The sequence below is a fragment of the Drosophila serrata genome, unplaced genomic scaffold, assembly GCF_035046125.1.
Source record: "Drosophila serrata isolate PLE 108 unplaced genomic scaffold, ASM3504612v1 contig_272, whole genome shotgun sequence".
Classification (NCBI taxonomy): domain Eukaryota; kingdom Metazoa; phylum Arthropoda; class Insecta; order Diptera; family Drosophilidae; genus Drosophila; species Drosophila serrata.
In genome coordinates, this window is record NW_028257170.1 from 2,181,931 (window position 1) to 2,191,863 (window position 9,933).

At 38.0% G+C, this 9,933-nt stretch overlaps 1 long non-coding RNA gene across 1 annotated transcript; it reads left to right on the forward strand.

The window, feature by feature from the left end:
- The first annotated feature begins 193 nt into the window (after positions 1 to 193).
- LOC147643477 (uncharacterized) lies at positions 194 to 4,156 on the forward strand. Its single transcript, XR_015271978.1, has 3 exons — positions 194 to 370; positions 440 to 616; positions 686 to 4,156. It is a non-coding gene; the product is annotated as an uncharacterized LOC147643477 (long non-coding RNA).
- Positions 4,157 to 9,933: the final 5,777 nt, after the last annotated feature.

Below are 9,933 nucleotides of genomic sequence, written 5' to 3' on the forward strand. Positions count from 1 at the left end.
CACATATGCGCATATGATTCCCAACTGCTTCTATCATCCCCGGAACGAAGTGACTGCTGCCGGCCGAGTATCAGAAATGTATTTTGTTACAAAAAGTGCAAGTCATTGTTTATTAGTGTTCAAAGTAAGTACCTGATCATACATACTTATTAGTCAGAGATACTTACTGATCATATTTACTTGCTGATCATAGATACTTACTGTTTGGAGTTACTTACTGCTCATAGTTACTTATTGCTCATGTCGCACACATGTGTATATGATTCCCAACTGCTTCTATCATCCCCGGAACGAAGTGACTGCTGCCGGCCGAGTCTCAGAAATGTGTTGTGTTACAAAAGTTGCAAGTCATAGTTCATTGGTGTTCAAAGTAAGTACCTGATCATACTTATTTATTAGTCATAGATACTTACTGATCATATTTACTTGCTGATCATAGATACTTACTGTTTGGAGTTACTTACTGCTCATAGTTACTTATTGCTCATCTCGCACATATGCGCATATGATTCCCAACTGCTTCTATCATCCCCGGAACGAAGTGACTGCTGCCGGCCGAGTATCAGAAATGTGTTTTGTTACAAAAAGTGCAAGTCATTGTTTATTAGTGTTCAAAGTAAGTACCTGATCATACATACTTATTAGTCAGAGATACTTACTGATCATATTTACTTGCTGATCATAGATACTTACTGTTTGGAGTTACTTACTGCTCATAGTTACTTATTGCTCATGTCGCACACATGTGTATATGATTCCCAACTGCTTCTATCATCCTCGGAACGAAGTGACTGCTGCCGGCCAAGTTTAGAAATGTGTTGTTACAAAAGTTGCAAGTCATTGGTTTTTGGTGTTCAAGGTAAGTACCTGATCATACTTACTTATTAGTCATAGATACTTACTGATCATATTTACTTGCTGATCATAGTTACTTAATGTTCATTGATACATTCAAAATATTGCAGTTGATTTGTAAAGTAAACTAAAATATTTAATTAATTACCTTCAACATGTCAAACCCTAATTCAATCAATATATGTTTGAGGTCAAATGTTTCCAGGTGCACCGTCATAAAACTCATTAATTTTAAACACTCATTAACTTTATGAGCAATTAGCTAAATTGAGACCCGACCTAATAAATTCCGCAGGTATTATCGGTAATTGAAATAGAAAAATAAGAAGAGGGAACTGTTTCCGCTGATTAGGATTTATGAAATACTTCGCCAGCTTGTCTGCTCTGGCTTCTAGTCGGAGTCAGTGTCTTGAAAATCCCCTGGTTACGTTGATAAGATTCCGAATAGAATGTTCTTTTGTTTTCCTCTTTAGTTTTTAGTCATCATCCAACTTTAATTAGTGACAACGATAATTACACATTGCAATGTTCCTGTTCTGTCGCCTTTTATCTGGTGTTCTGCTGTTGACTTCTGTTGAAAACCCAATGACTACGGCCAACAGCAGCAGCAACAAATCAATGACAACTATGAATCGAACAAATACATTGGCAGCAACAACAACAAATGGTGACAAGAATATTGCTTAGCAATTGATTATTGCTTAACTGTACTTTGTACTTTTGATGATCCCCAATGAACATGGGCGGCGAACCTATAACAGTTAGTAAGGGGGGTTGTTTTAGGTGAGTGACCAGCTGTCGGTATTCCAGACAAGTGGGGTAAAGCTGTCACACTTAACGCCCTTATAATTGTGAGGGGTAACAGGAAGGAATAGAAGTTGTATCAGGTTATTATTTAATATATAGAAATATTTCTAATAATTATATTAGGGAGTCTAGACTTTATTTTGCATAAAAAAACTTAACACTGACACCTTTGATTTAATAATGACAAAGTCTAAATTATAAATACAATACCCACCCACTTTAATTAGTTTTAAATGTTGAAATAATATAAAGTCTATATAAAATATACTCAGTATATATATAACTTTCTGCATGGTAAATCTAGCAAGTGACACCAGTTGTTGTAGCTGCGCTATTTCCGCTCATGTTTTATCAATTTATCAAATTCAATTAGTTCGATTCCAGGCGATAAAACTCATTTACATGACGAACGAACTTCTAATCTATACCCCTCGCTTTCCCTTGGATATCTTTTCGCCGCATTGAAACAAATTCCCGTTCATGTCTGTGGATTTTATCAACAACATTTGTGATTATTTTCGTGTCATGTTTTTGTAAGCCTCGACGGAGGAGTGGAAGTTTGGATAGCGAGCAGGCGGCAGGCTTTTATGCAGATTTCTGAGTGGGGACTTTTGTTTGATGACAAATTAATTTAATAATAATAACAGCTGCAAAAACATTTCGTAATCAATTTTTGCGACCAGAACTTAACAATTATCCTCGATGTACAATCAATTAATGTTGTGTTTTAGCTGGCGGCCCTAATGAGATTTACTTGTGTGTCCTTCGGCTGATTTTGCTCTAAATCGTGGAAAATGGTTTTCTCTTTCGTTTGTTCCGCCATAACTTTCATTTGGGGGTGGCTAATAAATTTAAAAAATGTGACTTTTGAGTTTGTTTTTGTTGCAACCTTACTTTATAATCAACGCCATCATCATCATCAACATTGGCAGCAGCATCGGGGGGAATTCCCCTTAAGACTTGACTCCATCATCTTTGTATTTTTTTTTTTGAGAAGCCATCTCTCTTTTTCTCTCTCTCTTTCTGACTTTTCCCTTTCTCTCTCTTCATTTCACGCCTGCGCAAACGAGCAAGAGAGGCCCTCGTTTTGTGGGCGGAGCTATTTGCGTTTATATAGGATTTTCCAGTGCGGGGAACTCCCGGTAATTGCTTCAATTTGGCGTACATATCCGGATCCGCTTCGCATCCCCTCTCCTATTCTCCGCTTCTTTTTCCAGCTTCCTTTCGCTCTCCTTGTTTTTGTGCAATTGCTGTGTGTAAATGGCATGAGAATGATAATTGTAGCAATTATAATATTAAATTGGGAGATCATGGCTCACAGGGTTTTGTCTCCCCACCCACTTTTTCGTTGAGTTTTTATGTAGCATACTTTTTTGCTGTCATCCTGGCAGCTCTACCTCCCTCTTACCCATGACTCCTTGGGGGATTTTTCACTCCCGAGTGCTGCTGTGTATTCTGCCGGATTTGTTTGTTAATTAGAATTCTAGCGTTGAAATTAAAATGCTCACTCTAAAGCGGATAGAGGGGACAAAAGGGAGAAAGGGAAGTAGCTGGAAAACTGTCGGAAAAACTTCAACTAGTTTTTCGGGGCGTTGGCTGATGTCCGCGGGGAATGCGCTCCTGCTGTCGCTTTTTATTATTTGTCTGCCTCTGTTCTTAATTACTGCAGTTTATTTTCTAAGTGAGACTAATTAACAGGCGATTCGCAGCATTGCGGCACATTTTACTCTTTTTCGTCTAAAGATTTTCACTCCGGTTGTGAGTGTACGGGATGTATAGTGTGTGTGTGTGTGTGATAGTGGTCAACATTTCTGGCTAGTTAGTTGGTTGTGATAGCTTTGGACCGGAAAGTTTTTCGACAGACATCAGGACACTTTTTCTACTCGAATTCAAAGTCCTGCGGCTGGAAGTTGTGCGAGTGTCCTCCAATTAGTTGGGCCACTTTGCCAGTCGCATATGTGGAGCAAAGTCATCAAAAGTTGTCTCGTTTTAAAGGGGTTTAATTACCGCTTTGTTTAAAAAGAGTTAAATTGGTATTTTATATAATTTTATTCGATTTTATTAAATGAAATTTTAGTGCCTATCTCTTTTCAAAGTTATTAAATTCAATTATTATTTATTTGATTATTTTCTTAAGTTACATAAACAACGATTATAAACTTTAATTTCCCTTGAAATACAAGTCATCAGACTATGAAATGTCAGCTTCAACTTATGGCCTTCTAAACTAGACATTGATTTGCCACCTTTAGTTCGTGCAATCGTACCTGGGATCTCCCTCACACTCCCAATCCATTAACTGTGCCACAAATTTACGTTATTAGTGCAGCATTAGGCTCTCGGCGCTAATTATCAACACTGTCTGAGGCGCAAAAAGCCCGCTTAACCTCCACCTATCCACCTACTTGGTATCCACGATATCCTTGGTCCGCCATCAGCAACAGTCCACCACCATTTGGCATTTGAATGGCGCCCATTTCAGCACCAACCCCCAACCTGCATTCCACATAAAACATGGCCAATACACACACACACACTGACAGGACACCCACCCACTCACACACGCACACACGCAGAGCACAACCCTCGCACGTTAATGAACGTAAAATTCACTTAATTCCAACTTTAGCCATGAATTAAGCACGACAAATGGACGCTAAGAGGATGGTAAAGTGGAAAATGGGGCGATAAGCTCACTGGAGGGGTTGCTTTCCACCCAGTAAAGTAGTGGGTGTAATGTCCTCCTCCTTAATTCCACATCCCGGGGATAAATAAGCACAAAGACGTGCCACGAAATGTGCACAAAAAAAAGCCTGGAGAGACAGAGCGAGGAAGGGAGATGGTAGAGCGGGGAAAGAGACAGAGCGCCGAAACAATAAGTAAATGTGCTTTTATGGCTCTTAATTAAGGCAATGATGGGGTGTTTTAATACGTTTGCCAAATGTTAAATGACAAACTGCTTGCTCGTCGACTCGTCGTTATGGCCCCAGCTTCTGATCCTCTCCCTATCATTCACACAGGACGAAAATGGTGAGTGGTTGGGATTAATCAGGGCTAATAATATATGGAATTAATTATTTATAAAATAATTTTAATAGATCTAAATATATAGTCTTGATAAGTACCAACAAAAGGCATGCCTTTGCAACATTTGTATGTTGCTCATCATGTGGCAACATTTTCTTGTGCATTTCCCCTTGTTAGATATTAACGATACTTAATACTAATGGCTTTTACTACCCGTCGACCTTTTCCTCACAATTTTTTAAATATATATTTTTAATTCCATTTTTGTCCCCAGTGTATACACTTCACTCACACACATGGACCTTAATGAAGCTGCTGTGAAAGCGGTTTTGAGACTCTTGCTACACTCGTCTCCCTTTTTTTTATAATTTCCCTGAAAATTCCAGGGCTTTTCCTTTTCCCTTAGCTGCTACTGTAAATTGTCTGCCACTGAGCACTCCTTTGACTAATTGCTGGAACAGGTCGATGGATTTATGACACTCAGTGTGCATTTGGCATGCCTAATGAGCAATTGCGCCGACACTTTCTGGGCCATTTTGATGGGCTCTCAAGTGACAGAGAGTGGGGAAAGAGATCAGGAATCAACCGAAATTTTATGGCTGATTGAACATATTGAAATTTTTCGGGGTGGGGTTTCGGCGGGGTAGATTTTTATGATTTGTAAATGTTTGTGCCGGCAAGTTTATGGCTACATTTTAGGCAGAAAAGGTTCCAATTTGTGGCTTTTTATGCCCAATCTCCCAATCTTTTGTGACGAGTGTTTGTGTGTGTGCGTATATCGTAAAAATCAGTGTTGTGGCACATAAAAATCCAAATGCGCCATTTGCAAGGCTGGCAAAAATAACATTTTCAACACTTTTGGTTTGATTAATCAAATGTATTGCCGAGGGGCAGGATACTCTGCCTTGTCCCGCACTCCTTTTATCCTTGTCCCCGGACATTTAGTCCAAATTAGTATGCCACGCACGTTTTGTAGATGAAAAAAATAGGAAAACGAATGGGAAACAAAACAAAAGCTGTAACAAAGCGGAAACGGAAACGAGACCAACAAAACAATCATCTAAAATAAGAAAAAACAAAAACAAGATGGCGCAACCTTTGTTGTTGCTGCGCTGTTCGTTTTTTATGATTTATTTATATATTCAAAACAAATGCAATTGGGTTTATTACACATCAATAAGCAAAAATTTGCGGTGCGTGTTTCGGGGAATACAGAAATAACAAAAAAATAAAATGGAGGATGAATTGATTTACATGGAATATGTATAAATATCCATGACAGCCGCAAACGTGATCAAATTATGGATGATTGGGGCTACGTTTAGAATAATAAGGATGTTTAATGGCATAGGAGAACTAAAAGGAAGAGAAGCTTTCCATAAAATCATAATATATTTTGTTGAAAGCAGAGACAATTGGTGTATTTCCTTTCAAAGGTCTGCTAGTTTGTTTACAGTAAAGTTTACAATTTTAATACTTGGTTAAAACTTAGATTAAAGTTTAAGGAAATTAAACAGAACTTAGTACATAAAGAAAATGCTGTAATATTACTGTTCGCAGAAGCTATTTCCATAAAGTCAAAGAAGTTTAAGAAGACATGTTTCTTTTGGCAATGTCAAAATATTAATGTGGATTTGTCAAATACCAAAAAGTTGTTCAAACAAGCAAATCGCAGCCCTACACATGCGTAAGGACTTCCTCTTTTAGAAGCCCCAGGGAGCTGAACTTCACATAAGACGATGAGAAATCGAGGGGGATTGGTGTGTCAAGGACTGGGGAAAGGGGCTACGAAGGAAAAGTATCCTTCCAACCGCAAGAAGGCAATTCGAGATGTGAGTAAACAGGCAAATGGCACGCGTTGTCATATTTCAAGAAACAAAGAAACACAGAGCCACTTTGAAGGCCTTTGAGATTATGATTTGTTTTGCTTGGCGCTTAACGAGCCCATGATATAACACATAAGGACCCCCGATAAGTATGCTAAGCATGTCTCCAAGTGTGTCCTTGCTGTCCCTTTCCCCTTGCTCTTGAGTAATTTCAACTTGACAGAAGACAAATTTTTACAGATTTGTTAGAATTTGCTCGAAAGAAGGTCCTCGAATATATGTGTACGCATGCAAATAAACATTTGCACTTAAAATGTGTATATATATGTTTTATATAAATATATCTGAAGATATTTATTGTGGGGACCAAGGAATTTGCTGACATCATGTAGGCAAATTGCGTAAGGAGGCTCTGACATTGATTTGACATGAACCCTGAACCCAGAACACTGAATGACGAACCCTCGAACCCTAAGCATAACAAATGTGTTTGTTTTTTTGCCTTTTCGATACAGAGAAAGAAATATCTTTAGTTATGTATATAAATATTATTCCTTCTTTTATCCTTTTGTATTTAGAATTGATTTATAAAATCTGTGTGGTTAAATATTTCTTTAAATTGTGTATATGAGTAAACTATTTCGAAGCCAAGTTGATTTCTGCAGCATTACCTAAGGTATCTTATTTATATATGAAGGTGAGGCTTATTTATTCCGTCTTAGTATCATCTTGGTCTATATATAATATTAAAAACAATAAAATGCTGAAAATCTTTATTATCTTGGTAAAATCATTATATTTTTCAAAAAATTGTATATTTTAATATTAAATAAACTAAATCCAAGGTTATAAAATTTTTCCTATGTGTGTCTCAGCAATCTTTTGCCTCAATCAACCCCTTAAGACCAAAGATGTAATAACAACAACTTTCTTGGCTAAACCCTTTTTTTTTCTAATGGCTGAGTAAATTGATAGGACAAATCCGTAGGAGCCAGAAGTTTAATGAAGTGAAAAATTGCAAAATAACCAAAAATTAAATGAAACAATGGTCGGGCAGCTACACAGATGTGGTATGTATCTATATACAAATCTGCCTATATATCTTTACAATTTTATATATATCCATGTTGATTTTGTTTTCATTTTTTGTATGTATATATTGTTTATTTCGAGCTGCCTTTTGTTTTTGGGCCTGCCTGCTCCTTGGGCTTGTGTAAACAAAAATTGAACAAATTTCCAGTTCAGTGGCTTTGTGGCCGCTTGGCCATTTATAAAAGTTCTATAAGTCAGGCTAGCTCCCCCATCCCCCCTCGCCAGAGTGGGGGCGTGGTCCGCCCCAAAGGCAATTTGTATTTATTTGCTGGATTTCCATGTTGAAATTGCTTTTGTGTCTTTTATTTGTATAAATATTTGCAGGACACTCGCCGAGCCCCTAAAAGTGTTGCCTTCGAATGCAGCTTTTGTAGGACATTCCTTTTGGATGCTGCTCCTCTTGTTGTTGTTGTTATTATGGAAAATACAAACATCATACAGAAATTTGCGGTGGAAAAGCATCCCAGAAAACCTCGCGTTGTCTCTGAGAAATATATGCTTCGTTAAACACATACGCAAATTGTAGCCAGAAAATGCCAAGAAAATGTGAAATTTCATAACCAGAACTTTATGCACGAGTTGATGGCATTTTCCATTCTCCATTCACCATTTTCTATTTTCCATTTGCCATTTCCCATTTGCCACCATACAAAGTGCACACATGGCTAGGCTAACAAAGCCGGGGACGAAAATCAGATTCAAATTCAGGACTCGGCATCAAAATCGGAATGGAGCTGGCTCCCCAATTGGAAGCCATGCCCCGAAAATGCCAAGATCATGGCAGGGCAGCCATGACACCAAATTGTTTGCCCAGCCAAAACAGCAACAGAGACCAACTTGACTTTTCGCACTCCCAGAGTCCTCAGTTCCCAGAGTTCTTAGTCCTTCAGTCCTCAGACACTGTCCTCGGGCCTCTCAGTCCTCACTTCTGGCAAATTTGCGTGCAGATAAATTGCAATCCTCCCTGAGGTTTGATATGAATCAGCAGCCAGAGGGGGTTGCACTTGAAAAAATATACATACATCAAGTTGTTAACAAAAAGTACTTTAATCCCAAATTAATTTCAAACTTTCCTGAAGTATCCTTTTTCAGTTCAAATAGGTTTCTTAAAAAGATCTTTTCTATTTATAATTATACTATATTTTTACAATATATAACTCTTTTAGGATACCTAGCTATGTCGAGAAAGTCTTTCTAAAGATTGCAGATTTTAATACAATAATTTATAAATATATTCCTAAATTTTCAAAAGTGTAACAACTTCCCGGAGGATTTCGTCTCCCCAAGTTTTGTGGTCGACTTGTGAGTCAGTTGGCGTCGTTGCAATTGTTGTCTTTTAATCACCGGCTAACTAGGAGTTGACTTCATAATTCTAATTGTGTCTCTGATACGGGGACTCACACTCCCCAACCAGGCTCCAGACTTTCTCCCTCTCTGCGAGAAAATGGGGAAGTACGTGACTTGGTCTTGGAATATCGAGTATTTGATGTTCTCCGATGCGCAAACAATAAATTGCAACTGCAGGCATGTTTGTGCAGGGCAACGAGTCCTATGATAAGTGACCTGTTGAAAGGCATTAAATTGGTTGGGCTCCATCGAGGGAGGTGTGTTAATCTCCACTGAAAGTGTTGGAGCCCCAACCCCGACTGCAGATAAGCTAATGATGTCTAAATATTTGCCTGTAGTTTGCCAAGTGAATTATGAAATCGCTGGGATTTCGTTTGATCGATTGGAATGTAGAGAGGATAGGATTGGTCAACTGCCTTGGGCTAAGATTGACACTTTTTGGGGGGTTTTCCTATCAACAGACTTGATAAGTCTGATGAATATGGCTTTAATCTTCGGGGAAGTGATTGGATTAGTTTTTGATTGGTATTTGAAGGTTCGTGGGAAGTGTGCTTATCTAAGAGATTTAGGGTCTTGTATTTAATAATTTATTTTTATAAAGAAGGTAATTTAGTCTTATATTTAATAGTTAATAGTTACCTTAGATAATATACCTTGCATTAGCAATCTTATTTTATTTGAGTTTACTTCTTGCACTTTATTATCAATCAATGCCCATAATACAGCTGCTATTGCTACTTGTGTTTGAACTCCTCCAACTTTTCCCCCATAATACCTATTCTTCTATAACGATTTTCAATCGCCTTTCCTCTCAACTTGAACTTCGTTCTTTGGGTGAACGTCAGAGGAGGTGGCTCAAAGTCATAGCGAGTCAATCGTAAATATCCAGTGCCCGATATCTTATCAGCTGTTGAAAGCACTTTACTAATAATTAAAATGTCATCATTAAGAAATATGAAAAAGTCAACAAAGGCGTGAA